Raw genomic sequence first — 19,222 nt, 5'->3', positions numbered from 1 at the left:
ATAATTTTCTTGCATCGTTCTCATTTTTCTTCCAAATTTTTCCTCTCTTATTTGATTTTCAAAATCCTTTTTAAGCTCCTCTATGGCCTGTAGCCAGCTCATATTTTTCTTGGAAGCTTTTGGTGCAGGAGTTCTGACTTTGTTGTCTTCCTCCTGTTCCATGCTTTGATCCTTTTTGTCCCCAAAACAGGAATGTAAATTTGGGTTGCTCTGCTTGCTTTGCTTCCTTTGCCTGCTCATGTTGCCACTCAATTGCTTGCCTTTTGGGCTTTTTGCCACAGTAGGACTCTGCTACCAGAATCAATCGCTGGGGTTTTCTCAGTTGCCAAAGGTATTAGTTGGGTGCCCTCTCTGAAGCCTCCACATGCTCTGACAGACTGCTCATGTACCCCAGAACCTCCACCCTAGACTGCAATCCAGATCCAAGCAGGTTAAAACAAGAGTGATTACCCCTCAGACTGGTTGCTTGGTCTCCCTACATTCTGCAGGCTAGGAGCTAAAGCTGCCCCGAGGTGGCAGTCACACAGCCATGGGGCCTCAGCTGCTTCTTGCCCCTGGGGCAAAGGCCAGATCACACTCAGAATTCCCAGGTCCCAAAGTCCATGCTACACTAACCTCTCACTTTGTCCTTGGCATCTATGGGTTAATAATTCTGGAAACCATCACAGCTGCTGGTGATCTGAAGTCCCTCCAGCCAGGGACTGGTCAGGCCTGCCCTGAGGCTAAAGCCTCTTGCTCAACTTGGGCTGGGTCAGCTCCCAGAGCACTGTGCTGGCCACTTGCTGCTGGCCACTTGCTGCCGGCCTGCTGGGCTGTCCTCAGTGGAAGGTTAGCTTCTCTGTGTCATTTTGTGAGTTCTGTAGCTCCAAAATTTGTCTAGAGTCATTTTTTATATGAATTGGGGGAGCTGAGAGGAAGTCCTGTTTCTACTCTGCCATCTTGACTCCCCGCCCGCTCCCCCCGCCAAAAAGATATTATCAGCCCTGTACTGTAGGGAGATAACTTTGGCTGCTGTGGAGAGGGTGTAGTCCCTTACCTGCCTGTGCTCTGCCCAAAGGCAATGTAAATCTTAATCTTTGAAACTTTTTTTTTTTAAGACCAGTCAACCCTAAATCACTGTGGTCTCAGACCTACTTGGTCACTGTTTGGGCCCCAACTGGCTCAGAATAAATGTAAATAACAACTGTTTCTGTTTTGACTAGAAACCCAGAGTCTTCCTCTCCCTTATCTTTTTTTTTTTTTTTTGAGGCCATTGGTTGCCTAATTTTTCAAAGCCTTAATCATTGAATGGGCATTATCTCAGTCAAACTAAGACCTGTCAAAGACTTTAGCCTGTAAAGGCCAAGGACCCCCATTGCATCCTGGGCCATTTCCAGTTGTCCTGATCCATATCTGGCCACAGGACTCAGATGGCTCTGAGAAACTGAGGCTGGTGACTTTGCACAGCCCTCCCTCACTTATATCCAATTCACTTTCATGTCATGGTATCATCTTCCTGATGTCATGGTTCTCTTCAAGAACAAAGGACAAACAATAAGAGGGTGTAGTAGAGTGGGAAAAGACTTGAGACAGGGAGACAAAATAGTGATGGGGTGATGGGACGTGGACCCCTAAAAGGAAAAGATCATGTCTTTGAAAGCAACCCAGTCCCAGAATTTTCCCATACATTTCAGTAGCCCAGATCACTGGCACTTCCACAGGAGGCATCTAGTCCACCCCACTTAAACACTTTTAACTAGCTTACTTGACATTCCTTTCACTTTAAATCTTGGCTGTCCACCAGACTCCTTGCAAATGCCTACCACTCCTTAATCCCATCCAGATTCTTTCACTGTCTTTTTTGTATATAAAAATCAGTGTAAACCTCATCAAACTGCAGATTCACTAGGAGTCTAGCCCACTGCTATTGGTGTTATAAAAAACCTTACTATTTTGACTGAAAGAAGACTTGAGCACTTGAATTCTTTCTAGGCAGACTCACTCTGTACCCTGATATTTCAGAATTCCAGCAACCCCAAATCATATCAATGGGAAGCTCTTATAATAGTCTAGGCAAGAGGAGAAAAGGGCATGAAATAGAGTGGTGGCTATAAATCAAAAGAAAGGGATGTGTGTAAGAAATGACAAAATTTGGCAACTAATTGGATATGTGGAGTGAGTCTGAGTAAAGATAAGGATGGTGCTGAGGTGTCCAACCTAGGTGATTGGGAACGATAGTAGATCCCCTGATTGTAATAGGGAAGAAGAGTGTTTTTCCTTAGAGGGTAGGGTGATGGTGAAAATATCAAGTTTTGTCATAGAGATACTGAGCTTGAATTTTAAAAGTCCAAAGGACATTTGGTGATGTGAGACTAGAACTCAGGAGAGATACTAAGACTGAATATAAAAATCTGGGAGTTATCTGCATAGAGATGATCATTGAACCATAGGACATGATGCCATCATGAAGAGAGAAATTATAGAGAGAAAAGAAAATGAGGCCTAGGTGTGACATGTATGATCCAGCAAAGGAGAGTGAGAAAGGAGCAGGCAAAATGTGTAGGAGGAGGAGAGAGTGTCCAAGTGGAGAGGGTGGCTAACCATGGCAAATGCTTTTGTTGTTATTTAGTCTTTCATATATAACTCTCCTATTTGGGGTTTTCTTGGCAAAAGATACAGGAGCAGTTTCCTGCTGCAGCTCATTTTACAGATCTGAAACTGAGACAAACAAGGTTAAGTAACTTGCCCAGGGTCACATAGTCTGAGGTCAGATGATTCTTAAGGTCAGATCCCTGGCACTCTATTTATTGCTCAACCTAACTGCCCCCAACCACAACCCTCCCCGGCAAATGCTACAGAGATAGATAAGGATGAGGATGGAGAAGAAGCCATTACATCTAGCAATTAAAAGTCAGTGGATGACTTTGGAGAGAGCAGTTTCAGTTAAGTGCTGATGTTGGGGGGGGGGGCAGATTACTGTTGATGTTACAGAGGGCTTAGAGGAGATGGAAGGGAAGTACCTTGTACTGATGGCTTTTTCAAGGGTTTGGTTGAGAAAGGAAGATGCAGGATGTTAGCTAGCAAGAATTTACAGAGGGCTTTTTAAAACCTGGGGAGACTTGAATATGTTAGGGAAAGATTGAAGATTAGAGAGAAGAAGGATTTGATAGTGGGATCAATCTCCCAAAAAAGACTAGAGGGGATGGAATTAAGGGTACATGTAGATGGGTTTGCCTTGATGAGATTAGAGCCAATTCATCATCAGACACTGAAGTAAAGGCAGAAATAATAGGGGATGATAATACAGGGTTATAGATGAGGAAGAGAGGAGAAGAGGGAGCTCACATCAAATGACTTCTGTTTTCTATGCAGAGTATAGGCAATATCTCAGCTGAGAGAGGAGTTATTATGGGAGGCTGAGTTCAGAAGGAAAGGGTTGGAATAGCTACTGTGCTGAACAGGATAGAAAATCAGTTAGGGAGTTGTAAAAGAATTGCCTTATTTCATTTCCACTGAGATTAGACAAACTACATTTTAGTAAATTGAGTCAGTGCCCTTGAGTGACTTTCTCTGGCTTTGTTCAACAGCACCAGAGTAGTGATGGAGGGGGATGGTAGGAATACTACATGTTGGAGCTTGGCCAGGCATGAGTGGCAATAAGTCTAGGAATTTAGGGATCTGAAGGTAGAAGGCAGTAAAAAGTTGAATTGATTCACTATATGGTAGATTAAGAAGATTATGAAGGAAAGGGAGTGTAGCCAGAGAACAGGAAATACACTGAGCAGCAAAGGTATTGGAGGTTTGGGAGGAGTAGGAAATGGGGAGGGGTGGAATGAGAAGAGATCTTTGTTAGATAAAGGGATTTCAGAGGTCTTGATCAAAGAAGCAGAACAGGTGTGGGTAATAGAAAGACCAAAGGTATGTAGCTGAAGTGGAGTGGACATGGGAAATAAGTAGCCTGAGGAATTATGAACTCTGTTCCATCCAGGCTAGTCTATGGGTAATACTTTTCTACAAATTTTGCTAATTCATATCTTTTCTTTGCCCACAGCAAGGATATAAAGTTTGTTAAATTGAATCAAATTCCCCTACTATAAAATGCCTCTCCCTTTATTTCCTCAACCTGTTCACTTCCTTAAAAGCTCAGTTTAAGGGAGTATGCAGTTGGAGTCAGAGGATGAGGGATAGTGAGGCAACATTTTGTTCATCTAAAAGTAGAGGTGGTTAGGTGTGCTGAGACAGAGAACTTCCCAAATTTTATCAAGCCTGATGATTACTATGCATTCCTGGTGACTGTAGTGAACACAAATGACAGTGGAAAGCAAGTAGAAAGCCCTAATATCAATTATGATGTCATGGCCTCAAACTGAAGACTTTAAGAACATAGTGGGTGTTTTTTTTTTTTTAATTACTGCTGCCTGGTGAAGCAAGTACACTGGTACAATCAGTTCTGTTCTAATTCATATTTTGAAAATACACACTTGTTCCTATGGGATCGATGTGTTAGGGAATATTTTAGCATAATCAGATTTGGAGTTTGCTTCTGCCCAATCTCTTCTTCAAGAAACTGCAGAAAACCGGACCACTTCACAATAACTCACAAGCTGAAACCTAGGCCCACTTCCACAGGCAAACATCAGGTCTTAGTCAAGGCAAAGTGACTTATTTGCTATATATCTTCTGGTGCTGTAGGAACTATGGCTGGAGAAGGGTTATTCATCACTATTTCTACCCCTACCCACTTCTGACCTGGCCTCTGGCTAGGGTATAAGGGCCTGACCAGCTTGCTAATGCAGCCCAGGGGCCCAGGTCAAGCATAAACACAGAGCCTCTGAGGAGCAACCACTATTTGTTGTAATGGTTATGTATTACCTAACCACTTAACATGTGTAAAACTGTGCTGCTCTTTATTTTTATTAGGTTTCATTTTCTTTCATGTGTCACTGATGAAGTTTTTGAGCATTGTGTCCCAGTTCCACTTTCCCCAAAAACTCTTTTTTCTTTTCATGGTGTGATGTTTTTGGGGGAATGACTGTCAGGTTATAGATAACTTAATGAACAGTTAGGTAAAGAACCAGGCACATACATCTTTCCTCTCAAAATCCTCCCCTCTTCTAAATTCCCTCATTATTATTATTATTATTATATTATTTTAAAGCAATTGGGATTAAATAACTTGCTCAAAATTACACGGCCAGGTGTTTCTGGGTGGGTGCTAAGTGTCTGAGCCCGGATTCAATCCCAGGTCATTCTGACTCTGGGGCCAGTGCTCTTACTCGCTGTGCTACCTGGCTGCCCCTAAATTCCCTTATTATTATTGAAGATACTACCATCCTCTCACCCATGACTCTTCGCTTTCCCTCATCCCACCCTGCCCTTTTTTTGTAATTTGTCACCAAGTCCTATGGATTCTACCATGACAAGATGTTGAGTATGTCTCCTTTCCTCCCCTAACATAGCCACCACCCTAGTGCAAATCTTTATTACCTCATGCCTGGAATATTGCAATAACCTGATGCTTGACTGACCGGCCTCAATTCTCTCTTCCTTCCAATCCATCCTCTGCTCAGCTGCCAAAGTGATTTTCCCCAAAAGCAGGTCTGACTCTATCATCCCCCTATTCAATAAACCCCAGTGGCTCCCCATTACCTACAAAAATAAAATATACAATCCTCTAATTGACCTTTAAATCCCTTCACAACCTGATTTTTTTTTTTACCTTTCCAGTTTTCTTATACCTTACTCCATGATTGAGTACCACTGGTTTCTTTGCTTTTTCTTGATCATGAGACCCCATACTCTGTACATTTTAATATAGACATCCTAGGTGATGGATTTTATTGCTGGCTCCTTTCTTGAATTTTCTTACATGTGAGTTGCTAGACATCACTACTGCTTATTTCTCCAACATTCTAGCTATATGGCTACATGTAGTCCATTTTCTTCTTTACCTTTATTTTATATTTTAAAGAAAAAACCAGAGGAGCTGGGTTCAGATTCTCCCTTGGACCTTTAATATTTCTGTGAATTTGTACAAGTCACTGAACCTTGCTGGGATTCAGTTTCCTCATCTACAAAACAAGGGTGGTAGATGGCCTCAGAGATCCTTTTTAGCACTTTATAGTATTATCATTTTATCATACCTTTTAATAAGATCTGCAAGTCTATAAGCAAATTTATTCTTACCAGTCCTTGTGAGGTATACACTATTCCTGGCTAATCTCCTCTCATTCCTATATTTTAAGCCATGATCTCTAACTCTAAATCCTCTCCTCATATACTATTTTCTTAACCAGGTATTCACTAAAATCAACAATAAGATATTCACTAAAATGAGCTTTATGCCAGGCATCGTGCTAAGCCTGAAGTATGCAAAGAATGGTAAAAACAAAACAAAAAAAAAGTCCCTGTCCTCAAAAAGTTTACCTCCTAATGAAGGAGACAACATGAAAACAAACTGCTTACTATATATATGTATGTATGGAGAGAGAGAGAGAGAGAGAGAGAGAGAGAGAGAGAGAGAGAGAGAGAGAGAGAGAGAGAGAGAGAGAGAGAGAGAGAGAGAGAGAGAGAGAGAGAGAGAGAGAAAGAGAGAGACAGAGAGAGAGACAGAGACAGAGTGTAGTGGCAAGAACCCCAGCATCCCCAGGCTGGCTGCCAACACAGGTTCTTGGATCTGCTTTGATAAAGGAAAGCAACTCAAAATGGGTTAACAAGCTTACTTTAATCAGTCAAATATGTATCGTTTACCTAGTTCAGGGGAAAAAGGTCAGTACCCCGAACTTCAGAATACACAGACAGAATTATCAAGACAGAGAAACAGATCAAGTAGACAGTTTCCAAATTGTCCAACCATTACATCCATACCAAATCAACATCTGGGTTTCAACATCTGGGTTTTTCAAAGCCGAGGGGGGGCTCTCAACAACGGCTTCCCAGAATCCAGATCAAATCACAGAACACTTCTCAAAGTGAGCCCCAAAACAAAGCTACACATCAGGGCTTATATAGCCTTCTCCTGGCTCAGAGAATGTAACAACCTTATTGACTCACTGGCCAATCAAGAAGTATCTACTGAAAAACAAGCCTCCCACCCCAGGCTCCAGGTGCACTTTAGCCTAGGGGCAGGGAAGATCTTAAAAATTTACATTCCCATGGCATTTGGCCCCAAGATCTTTCATGCCCATAGCATAGTCAATTTACTTTTGAATTAGCACTAAACATCTCTTAGGTCACATTTTCAAGATACAGAACTGAAGTTACCAAAGTGGCCACTGGGCCTTAAACAAACACAAAGTACATTGCATTACCACCTCAATTCAAAACAAGAGTCCAAACAAAGTTCTCCTGGGCAGAGGGGGGTGTCCTTCCCCTCACACAGCTCCAGCCCCTGCTTCCAAGTACAGAGAGGGGGCTATGCAACAAAACCAACAAGGTGGGGTCCTTGGGAGTCCAAGGCACTTCATCCCACCCACCATAGTCACAAGTCCATCCTCCCCCTGGGTCCCAAACTGTGGGATGCAGCAAGGAAACACATTCAGTGCCCCTGCTTTGTTGCTCAGTTCTTATCGTTTCCTGGGGCTGAATTCCCAACTCCTGGGTTCCTTCTCCTCCCACAGGTGGCAGCCACTCCTGGCTTCTGCCCAGGTCCCGATGCAGGCAGCTCACCATTCCTGCTCTCAGAATGCAGGCTGTTCTTCTCTCCTGCTCCATGGCTCCACAGAATCACAGCTAACACAACTGGGAAACAAACAATTATCCCAGTCCCCATACTTTCCTTTTACTCTGCAGATCCTGTTAGTGATGCCATTTTGTAGCAGCAAGCACCCCAGTGTCCCCAGGCTGGCTGCCAACACAGGTTCTTGGATCTGCTTTGATAAAGGAAAGCAACTCAAAATGGGTTAACAAGCTTACTTTAATCAGTCAAATATGTATCGTTTACCTAGTTTAGGGGAAAAAGGTCAGCACCCCAAACTTCAGAATACACAGACAGAATTATCAAGACAGAGAAACAGATCAAGTAGACAGTTTCCAAACTGTCCAACCATTACACAGAGAGAGAGACAGAGAGAGAGAGAGAATAAATGGGAGGTTTATAAATGGAACCATTTTGCAGTCAAAATCCCTACAGAATTCTAGCATGCTCACAACCCTACCAAAAATTAAAATAATTACTTATCAACAGAGAAAGAAAAGGAGTGCTTGTGTCCTAAGAAATAAAATCTCGTTTTCTTAACATTCTCCCCTTCTGACCAGAAATCAATCATTGATCCTCATGCTTTGCTTGAAGTGGCAGGTTTGTGAGTACTAACTACTTTTTAATCTATTTAAAATGAAACACCATGGCTTCTTTTGCTCCCTCAAATGTCAAATTAACAAGGTTTTAATGAATATACATATTATCATTCTCATTTCTAGATGCAGAAAATGAAACATAAAGGGATTAAGAGATTACCAAGCTACAAAGTGAATGATGACCAGGGTGGGAATATTGCATAGTCTGGCCCCAGTGTACAAACTCTGAACTTGCAAATGACCCATGTACACAACCAGTTCACCCTGCCCCTATTGTGTTCTCTTCTCTTTCCCCACAGCTAAAGTCTCCCATGCCACTGTTTTGAAAGCTGTCTAAAACAAAACAAAACTTGGAACTTTTAAATAATTCCTGGACTTAGTGGAAGAGGAAAAAAAGCTTCAAGGAGCTGACTCCAAGATAGATTCCAGTCAAGGCTGTCTCTGTATTGTGGTTGGCTCCAAAATTTGTTTTACATACTGCCTGACTTTTTGTTTCAACCTCCTTTACTTATACTGCCTGAAATTCTACCAATTGGAAATTAATTTGTGCTAAAAAGTAATCCTCTTTTAATAATCCAAGTCCTTCCAGTTGGGGTACATGACTATCAGGCATGCATATATTAATGTAACTATCCAATGAGATTGCGTTCCTCTTAATACCTTGTTGAAATCCATGACATTTCAGAGACACCTTGATTGGGAGTGAGGTACGTAATTTTGTAAGAGGGAAAAACTTTCAGGGATAGGTCAGTGTTGGGTGGATCACTTCAATGTGAGGCTGAGAAAAACATAACTTGTTCCTCTTGTGCCTGAGTAGAGAAATAATAAGAAATGGGAGTGGGTAAAGAAAAGAAGATAGAAGGAGTAGAAAGATGTTGAGGATTAACTTTGTCAGTTTCTTAATTTTGTCTAAGGTCAGCCAACCAATCCTATGGCTAGAAAAGGAGACAAATCCCTATTTCTTCTGTTCTTAATTCCAACATTATGTGATCCATTGCTTCTGGAAGATAGAATAGAGCCTTTTAGTAATAGTATTATAGTTTAGTGACGGTATAGGCCTTACACATAGGCTTTGTCACCATCTCATTGATAATTCCTAAGTAGAAATGCATCCCAAGTATAAAAAAATTGAGATAACAAAGACTGGGACAAAAACTCATAGGTAGATCAAAGTATGATTGGACTATAGAACCTCTTCAGGGCCTGATCTTTCCTCTTAATCACTAAATACCTTTTTTTTCTTCTGAAAGTAGTCTTTTCTCAGTAAGACTTTTCTCAGTGATAAAAGGGGGCTTAAGTTACGTGGTTACTATTTTTTCATGCATTGATTTGCTTTATAATATCTTTAAACTACGTCTTGGAATGTTTCAAGTTTTTATTGGCAAAAATTTGGGCGTACATTTCAGTCATGAGTGATGAAGTGTGTCTTCCAGGTCATATTAAAGTTGTGCCAATAAAAACTTGGTAACTCATCACCACATATTTTGCTTAGATAATCACTTTTTCAGAACCATTATATCGAAAGAATGTGAATAATGACTTTAAAACATTTCCATTCATACATTTGGAGTTTCTTGACCTATAAACTTAATTATTGTCATACCTACATGCTAAGTTCAGGCACAGTAGAACAAATACTAAATCAATCATAGTTCTTTGGTAAACACTTAGCAATTAACCGTGGTCTGATACTACTAGTTCAAGATTTACCCTCACCACTTTTCCCCAAGAGATGTTAGGTACAAAATATGTTATTTTGTTACTCAATGATGTTCTTATCATGTAATATTCAGTATTTTAGCTCTCTGCATTTTGTATTTTGTCCCTCTCCCAGATTATAAGCTTCTTGAAGGCAGAAATTCTGTCTCATCTAAACTTCGTAGCTACTCTATGTCTATTGCATTATTCTCTACAGAAGTCATTTATTAAATGTTCTATTGTAATGTGCATAATTCTCCTCCTTCTTTCTCTTTCTCTCTCTCTCTGTCTCTGTGTCTGTGTCTGTCTCTCTCTCTGTCTCTCTTTCTCCCCTCTTTTTAGGGTTTGGAGGCTGAAAGTCTAGGTAAATTGTTAACTGCTTCTATATAAGATGAAGCCAAGGACTGAAGATTCTGAAACCAGAAGACCTAATTTCCATGTTGATGGTGTTTCTGTAGATTTGGTCTGAATATTAAACTATTGCTGTTTCTTTTCATTTACAAGTTCATTGATACCTCTACCAGCTCTACACAAGCCTTCAGATCAGATGCTGCTTTTTTGCTAAACAAAATAGCTAGTCCAGAGGGAAGTACTTAAAGGACCTGTGATTTCTTTGTTGTGATTTCATTCAGTAGTAGTTTTGATGTCACAGATTACAATCCCTCGCTGTTGCGTTGATATACTTAGAAAGTTGGTGCTGTCCCAACATTTACCACCTTGGAGCCAACCTGATTTTGAGTCTTTATGAACTTAACCTAGGCGAGTGCTCAAAAAACATACAACACCCCATACCTGAAGCCTTTTCAGCTTGGCAGGGCTTTTTATGATTTGTGGTTCACTGTTATGAAGGCATAACCTTCAGGAACCTAGGGTCACATCCACACCACAATGGGGTCTCTAAGTAGACCTTCTATGAAGGGAAAAATAATATGGAGACAGAAAAATAAAGCTCTTTCCCTCTATAAGTTTGTGGAGAAGTGAAAGAAGAAGAGGAAAGGAAGGACACACAAAGTGAGGTCGTGGGAATAAACAAGTATCTATGTCAAACTAGCATTCAAAGTTCCTCCAAGATAAGCAGCCAGTTTAACTTTTCCTATTTCTCTTTCTATAACATTCTTTCCTGACCTCCAGCCCCTCCTGTCCATCCACATGACCCCTCCCCATCCTTTTCCACCCTATTCCTTCTTTCCAGATAACTCTAACCTTTGGCTAAAGAGCTAAAACCAAATAGTATGGAACTCTAACCACTGGTCTCCACAAGGAAAAGCCAGGGGGTGGGAGGGAGTAGGCTCTCAAAGTGATAACTGCTCATGGGGCTTGCCTCCAGTACAGACACACTTACCCTAATCCCCCAACAATCCTTCACTCCACCCCTTCCTCTCTATATTACAGCACCCTTTCTTCCCTTATGAGGCAAGAATCAACCCCTTAGGGCATTTATAATATAAATTAACTACCATTCAAAGCAACCACATAGATTCCATTAAGAAAATTCTGCCCTCCTCTACCATTCCTCAGATCACGTCATGCCTGAGGCAGGTACCCTTTCAAGCAGGGGCTATATACTTGAGAACAGACCGATGTAATTTATAAGAGCCCTAGTCAACTCCTTTTTATATTTAGGAGTGGCCAGAGTGAGTTACATAGGCTGAGCAGAGTATAAATATATAGAGTACTTAGAAGTTTGCAAAGTGTTTTACAAATATTATCTCCTTTTGTCCTCACAACAATCCTGTGAGGTAGGTGCAATTATTATCCCCATTTTAAAGATGAGGAAAATGAGGCAAATAGAGGTTAAGAAACTTGTCCAGGATCCCACACCTGTTAAGTGTCTGAGGCCTGCTTTGCACTCAGGTGTTACTAACTCCAGGTCCAGTGTTCTTTGTGCTGCACCACATTGCTGTTTATTATGATCTGGATTGCAGACAAAATTCTATTATCTTTCCTCCACAATTTACCTTTTTCTAGATTTTCTTTTTACTCACAAGGACTTTATTATCCTTTTAGTTACCCAGGTTTTTACAACTTTGGCATCATCTTTGAATCTTCACTTTCCCCTGACTGCCCAGCCACATATCCAAACAGTTACACCAAATTTTGTTGATTCTGGCTCCCAGATATGTCCCTTTATCTTTTACTCACATTGCCACCATCTTAAGTGAAGCCCTCATCACCTGTGGCCTTCTATTTGGCCACTCTCCTTCAAGTCTCTCTACATTCCAACCTCTTCTCTGTGCATTGGCCAAAGTGATAATCCCAAAGCACAGGGCTGACCATAGCACTGCCAACTCAATATACTCTGTTGGCTCTCAATTTACTCAAGGATAAAAATATTATTTCACCTTTTTCTTATTCTTTTAAAATGTTTAAATATTTGTGTAGTACTTGTGTTAAATACATTATTATTAGTACAGGAGTGTCTATACAAATATGTATATATAGATATACATATACATGTATGTATATTTACACTTTTGTTTGTCTTTTTCAGTCATGTCTGACTCTTCATGGCTTCTTTTGGGTTTTTTTTGGCAAAGATACCAGAATGGCTTCCAATTTTCTTCTTGGCTCATTTTACAGATGAGGAAACTGAGGCAAACAGGATTAAGTGACTTGCCCAGGGTCATATAGCTAGTGTTTGAGGCTGGATATGAACTCAGGTCTTCTTGACTCAAGTGCTCTATTTACTGTGCCACCTAGATGCTCTAATATATTTGTAGTTGTTCAGTAGTTTTTCAGTTGCTCTTTGTGACCCCATTTCGGGTTTTCTTGGAAAAGATACTGGAGTGGTTTGCCATTCCCTTCTCCAGTTCATTTTACAGATGAGAAAACAGAGACAGACAGGGTTCAGTGATTTGCCCAGGGTCACACAGTTAATCAGTGCCTGAGGCCAGATTTGAACTAAGAAAGATGAAGCTTTCTGATTCCAAGCCCAGTATGCTGCCTTGCTGTCCCCTAATATATCCATATACATATATGTATACCTACACATATTATATATATACTCACACACCTACTAATATATATGAATAGGGCCTGGACCTGTGATTTCACTGGGATTGGGAACTCCCTCTCCTAATACAGGTCTACAACTTGTTTGCATCTTATAGTTACCCCTGGAGCAATGAGATCTTGTGACTTGCTCAGTCACATGGACAGTTTATATAAGTATGTGTGGGTACTGTATTTTGGTCTTCCTGACTTCGACATTGGCTTTTTACTTACTACACTGCATACTGTCTCTACTACATGTGGATAATTGATAAATATACACATAGTGGAGGTGCATCCTGAAATACTTTTTTCTGATAGTCAAAAAAGTTTAGAAACAAGTACGCTAGGTAATAAGAAAAGGAGGACTCCAATAATTCTAAACTAGGAACTACTGCTTGACAAGTACAGAAAGACATGTTCTCTGCATGTACTGAATGTACTGGCAATGGAATAGAACTGATTTTGAGCCATGAACCCTTTACTCTTTCTCTGTGGAGCAAAATGAGCAGGCAGAATAGAGGAAAAGGTCTAGAGGTTAAAATAAAATAATTTTACTCCATCGTTTACAGTTCCTCCACTTGTGTGTAAAACACAGGAAGGCAGTTTTTATGGCAGTTAACTAAAATGTGTTTCTTGAGCAAGCGCTCTAGAAGCCACTTGCTGACTGACCTACTTTTCCCCCCAGCTGAACATGCTGTGCTAAAACTGACACATGGGAATCTAGGGGTGGGCAGTACCATCTTGGAGTTTTAGGGTCTGTCCCCACCAGTTTGGAAGGGGAGAAAGACCACCTCATCCCCTCTTCTGCCACCCTGCTGGAGTTTCAGATGCCCAGCCAAAATGGGAGAAGGGGAACATTCGAGGGGGAGAGAGAAGGGGTGCAATCAGGAGGAGGCAGACCTCAAGCAAGGCTGGATGATAAATTTGAGTAAGGTGGTAGAGAGTGAGAAAAAGTAAACTTTCCCCTTTTTCTGGTTGTCTAGGAGACTGTAGCTAACAAAAAGTTGTCAATAGAATATCAGAGAAAAGTTCCATATGCAGATAAGCTTATAAAAGTCATTACACATAGCATGAATAGTTTATATGGTATTTCCATCAGTCAAAATGTAATAGTCCTTTGGATATTTTAATGCTTCAAGCATCTGTGATTTGTAAGGATTTATCATTCTTTCCTGATACAGATTGCCACATTTCTGTGCTTTAGCATAGCAGTTCTCAGTATAGGCCAGGACCTTCCCACCCTAACCCCCTTGACCCTTTCAGAGGGTTTTCAAAGTCAAAACTATTTTCATAAAAATATTGGTATTTTAATTTCTAACATAGAAAATATCAACATATCTATAACTCACATAAAAAAGGTTCTTGTAGGAAGTTCCTCAGTAATTTTCAAGGGTGTAAAGGGGTCCTGAGACCAAAATGTTTGAGAACTACTTTCTTAATAGAAAGTCTAAATGTTCTCCATGTGTTGCTGTCCTGAAAGAATTCATTGCCTGGTGGTTAAGCCCCTTATTATGGAACTCAGTAAGATTAGTCTCCAGATAGCCCAGCTTGTATTTAGTACTTTCGGAAATGTGATAAACTTCCCTTTCATTTCCATTTTTTCTCCAAGGTCAAACTCAGATACCATTTTCTCTATGAACATTTCCCTGCCCCTCTGTAGGTGCATATGTTTTCTAGTCCCACAGCTGAAAACAATTTCTTCCACCTTAGGTTTTTTGTAGTATTGTAAAGGGGTCAGAGGGGCTCTGCTTGTGTGTCCTCAGGTGGAGATGCTGGGAAGCTTGCTACTGGGAAGAGTCTTGATAATGTGTTGATGGAAGTGCCTTGAAGAGACTACAGACTATGTGTAGAGATTCTGAAACTGGTTCCACTTGTGTGATCATGTGATCATGAATGGGAAACCTTTTCTGGCTATGTTGTCAGAACTCTGTGGGGCTTCAAAAAGGCTGAAGTCAGACTTTGCCTAACCTCTCTGGCTGCCTTCTGGTAACTTAAATCTTTCATTTATTGCATATGATTAAAAAAAAACCCCAAACAATCATATAAACGGGAAAGACCTTGGGGCCTTCTCCCTTCTGAGGCCACAGACCCTGTCAGACTTTGGCCTCTAAGTTTGTTATTTTCCTTGCTAGGTGAACAGATTGGATCTTTAATTCTGAAAGATCAGGAGGCCTACCTGCAAGTCCAAGTTGTACAACTCGGTCAGTATGTCCCAAAGACCAATGAGTGATCTTGAGTAACCTTTGGGATCTACCACAGGGAAGCCTGAGATGAAGATCTATTAGGTAGTCATACCACATGGGGCAGTGAACTTGGTGTGACCAAAATAATGAAGATACTGAAGAATGTATGTTCAAGGTACTGGGAGAAATGTTTGTACTTTGTTCTTGCTTTTATAGCATTGAAGTAAATATCCTTTTGCATAAACAATTTGATGTTAAGTGGTTAAATGGAACTGGGGCTCTGCTTCCTGGTACCCAACACCAATGGGGAGGGGAAGGAAATAGTGGGGGTTCAAGCTGATGATTCTAGACAAGAAACTCCCCCCAAGAGTGGGATAGGATGGAGGGAAATATAGTTAGTCTTTTACAACATGACTACTATGGAAATATTTTGCATAACTACACATGTATAACCTATATTGAATTGCTTGTCTTCCCAGTGGGGGGCAGGGTGAGGAGGAAAGAAGGAGAGAATCTGGAACTCAAAATCTTAAAAACAAATGTTAAAAAGTAGTTGTTCCATGCAACTGGGAAATAAGATATACAGGCAATGGGGTATAGAAATCCATCTTGCCCTCAAGTAAGGGGGAAGGGGGTATAGAAAGGAATGGGGGTGATATATGAGAGGGCAGACTGGGAGAAAGAGTAATCAGTATGCTTGCCATCTTGGGGTGGCAGGTAGGGGACAGATAGGGAGAAAATTTGGAACTCAAAATCTTGTGGAAATGAATGCTGAAAACTAAAAACAAATAAATAAATAAATAAAATCTGAAGTGGTGTGGGGGGAATAAATAAATAAACTCTTCCCCAAAAAGTCATACTCGTTACAATATTTTGCCTGGTTCTCTTCTGCCTGTATTATGTTCTATCTTGTATACTACGGAGTACACAGACTCCCTGGTGCTCTGGCTAGAGCACCCCTCATGGACTACTGAGTCTATTATCTCTTATGAACATTTTCAACTTTGGCGATTACCTTGTGAGTCTAAAAGTTTGGGAGCTCACGTGTACTCACAGGACAGGACACTCCTGTGTCCAGTCAGAACTGGCTATATTTTGAAACAAGCCTCTGATAACTACTCCAGAGCTTTGGTTGGCAGGAGGATGAGTCCAATTCCTGACCTTGCTTGCCTGAAGGAATCTGTATATACAGGGATCTGTGAAGGAATCTCCACAGTTTCAGAATCAAGGTGAAGATGAAATGCAGATTCCTTTACTAAGAGCTCAAAATTTTTTGAAGTGGTTATACAAAATATTTGCAAATTATAAGTGTAAATCCTAATAAAAAAACAATCCTTCAGTAATGAGTTATCTTGAGGAAGTTGCCTGTCTCTAATAAAAAAAAATGCAGTATAAAAAACCCCCCCAAACTACTTGGCTTTATTATAATTCCACAAGGGATGGATGGATGGATCTCATGGAAGAACTGTAGCACTCTTCTGGACTACTGCTGTAGTAAGACATGCTAGCTTTTTTGGCAGTGGAGGGGTGCTTTTAAAATTGGTATCCATAACATCATTATGAGGAGGGAGGGACAGGGACAGGAGAAGGGAAGGGAGATGAAAAGAAAATGAGCATTTATATACCATCTCCTATGTACCAGGCATTGTGATAAGCACTTTACAAATCTTATCTCATTTGATCATCACAAACGACCCTTCCAGGTAGCTGCCATTATTATCCCTATCTTACAACTGAGGAAACTACAGGTATCTCTTCCACATCTGGACTTTCCCCATCACAGTTTCAATGAATTGTTGGAGGGCATTGTAAATTAAATGGGATTTTTGCAGGAGTTTTGCGGAAGCCACAGATGGTAGGCAAAGGACAACAGATGACACAGAACCTATGACCACATACTTAACCCAAATTTGACAATAAGATACTGCAAATGCCCCATAAAAGGGGAAAAAAAATTCAGACTTCTTCTCTGGTACAAAAATTTTATGCAGATTTTTCATATTACCAGGGGTGTCACACCCCTTACTTGGTGGTATGGATGGGATAGCTGTAAAGCAGACAGAAGTTAAATGTCTTGCCCAGGGTCACACATTTAGTATGTGCCTGAAGCTGGATTTTATTCAGTTCTTCTGAGAACACATCCAGTGCTCTATCCATTGCACCACCTACTTGACTCTAGGTAGGAATATTATTATTATTATTATTTTTGGTAAAAAAGTCTGTCTATTACAAAGTCATCTTTTCTGTCTCTGCTTTATAAAGTAAGCGATGCTGGAGGGCATCTAGTGGAATCCTTCCTCCAGGGATGAGTGCAAAAGGGGAGCCCATGGATCGGGGATGTCCCTTCAGTGAGTAGACGGAGGGAGCTGCTGGAGGCCTCCCGTCTGTTTCAGACAGACAGACACACACATACAGAAAAGGATTATTGCCAGCTTGGGTACTTTCACAATGTGATTTTTGTATTTCGAAAACTTGAATTGTCCCCTGGGTGTGAGAGAGACAGAGGGGGGAGCGTCCGATCAGCGGCCGCTGCTGTTCACCAGGCCATGAAACTCCTCCCAGGCCTTGATGCTGTTGGTGTGTGTTTTGTATTCCATTATGGCGTTGGGAGGTAGGTTGAGCACTCGACGGAGCGTGTCCCGGATATGGGCCGTGGTTGCTTGGTCACTGGGCAGTCTTGTTCCATATTGAAATAATGTCCTCCTGGAAACGGACAGAGACAACTGCCCCGCAGATCTCCTCGCCCACCATGAACTGCTCCCCTAGCATGGCCAGTATGAGATTTTCCCAGCACCTGGACGCTAAGCCCTTGCGGAGGCGGATAATCCACGTGCCACCATTTTTGTTTGCATCATCCTCCCACATGGATTTGATGCCCTCTTTGAAGAGATGGAAGTCACTATGGCCTGTCACTTCCCCGGGAAGTACCATGTGGCTATAAAACCTCCAGAACTGCTCAACGGAGGTGAACGTGCCGATCTGCTTAATGTTCTGCTCGTAGCTCTGTGAGCTGATCGGCCGGCCTGGCATCCTCCGGGAGTACCAGAAAGTGTGGTTGTACTGCAGGGGGTGTTCTGAAGGCCCAGGGACAACAGCCGTCTTTCTGTGTGCTGTTTTCTTCATTCTGGTCATGGTCCCCACTGTCATCATCCTTCAAGGCGTCAAACTTGCTGTTCATCCTCTCACCCTCGCCTCCACCGTTGTGTCACTCCGATAGGAATATTATTAAATAAAAAATAATAATATGAAATAAGACTGGAAAGGTAACTGGGATCCAAATTACAGATGGCTTTAAAAGCCAGACTGGGGGCTATTACTTTATCCTAGAGATACTAGAGAACCTCTGAAGACTTTTGAGAAGGATAGTATTGTGGTCAGATCTCTATTTTATATCAATTTGCAATTGTGTGAAGGATATATTGGGGAGAGGGTAGAAACAGGAAAGACCAATTAGAAGGCTAGATAGACCAGGAGAGAGGTAATGAGAGCCTGAATTAGGTTAAAGGTTGTATTACTGAAGGGAAGGGGGTAAATGTGGAAGATGCCATAGAGATAAGACTGATAAAATGGGGGTAAATGAGACAATATTGGGGGAAAGTTTGGAAAAAGAAAACTCAAGGATGACGCCAATGTTGCAAACCTGAGTAGCTGGAAGGGTGATGGTGCGCTCCATTGAAAAAATGGACCTTTAGAGGAGAAATGGCTTCAAAAGGGAAGACAGTGAGTTTGAGTTCAGACATAAGATCATAGATCTAGGAATAGATAGGGCCTTAGAAATCATCTAATTTAAACCTTTCCTTTTACAAATGAGGAAAACGAGGACCAGAGTGATAAAATGATTTTATCAGTGTCGTAAGGGTAGTCACTGGCAGAGCTGGAGTTTGGGATGGCTCTTAGATGTCCATGTGATGTCCACAGGGCAGCTGATAATGTGGGATTGGGGTTCAAGAGAGAGAGAGAGAGAGATTAGGCTGTAAAACATAGATTTGGGATTAATCTGCAGAGAGATGATAATTGAATCCATGGTAACAGATGGGAGGAGACAGAAGAGGAAGAGAGAACTGTAGGGAATG

The 19,222-nt window shown here is 41.3% G+C and overlaps 1 pseudogene; it reads right to left on the bottom strand.

Annotated features, from left to right (window-relative positions):
* Positions 1 to 17,659: 17,659 nt before the first annotated feature.
* LOC138157363 (eukaryotic translation initiation factor 4E type 2 pseudogene) lies at positions 17,660 to 18,339 on the bottom strand (annotated as a pseudogene).
* Positions 18,340 to 19,222: the final 883 nt, after the last annotated feature.

Source organism: Petaurus breviceps, unplaced genomic scaffold, assembly GCF_028583685.1.
Source record: "Petaurus breviceps papuanus isolate PSGF00001 unplaced genomic scaffold, PetGlider_PUasm1.0 112, whole genome shotgun sequence".
NCBI classification, from domain to species: domain Eukaryota; kingdom Metazoa; phylum Chordata; class Mammalia; order Diprotodontia; family Petauridae; genus Petaurus; species Petaurus breviceps.
The sequence above is the reverse complement of the archived record's forward strand: the minus strand, read 5'-3'. Positions and strand labels throughout refer to the sequence as shown.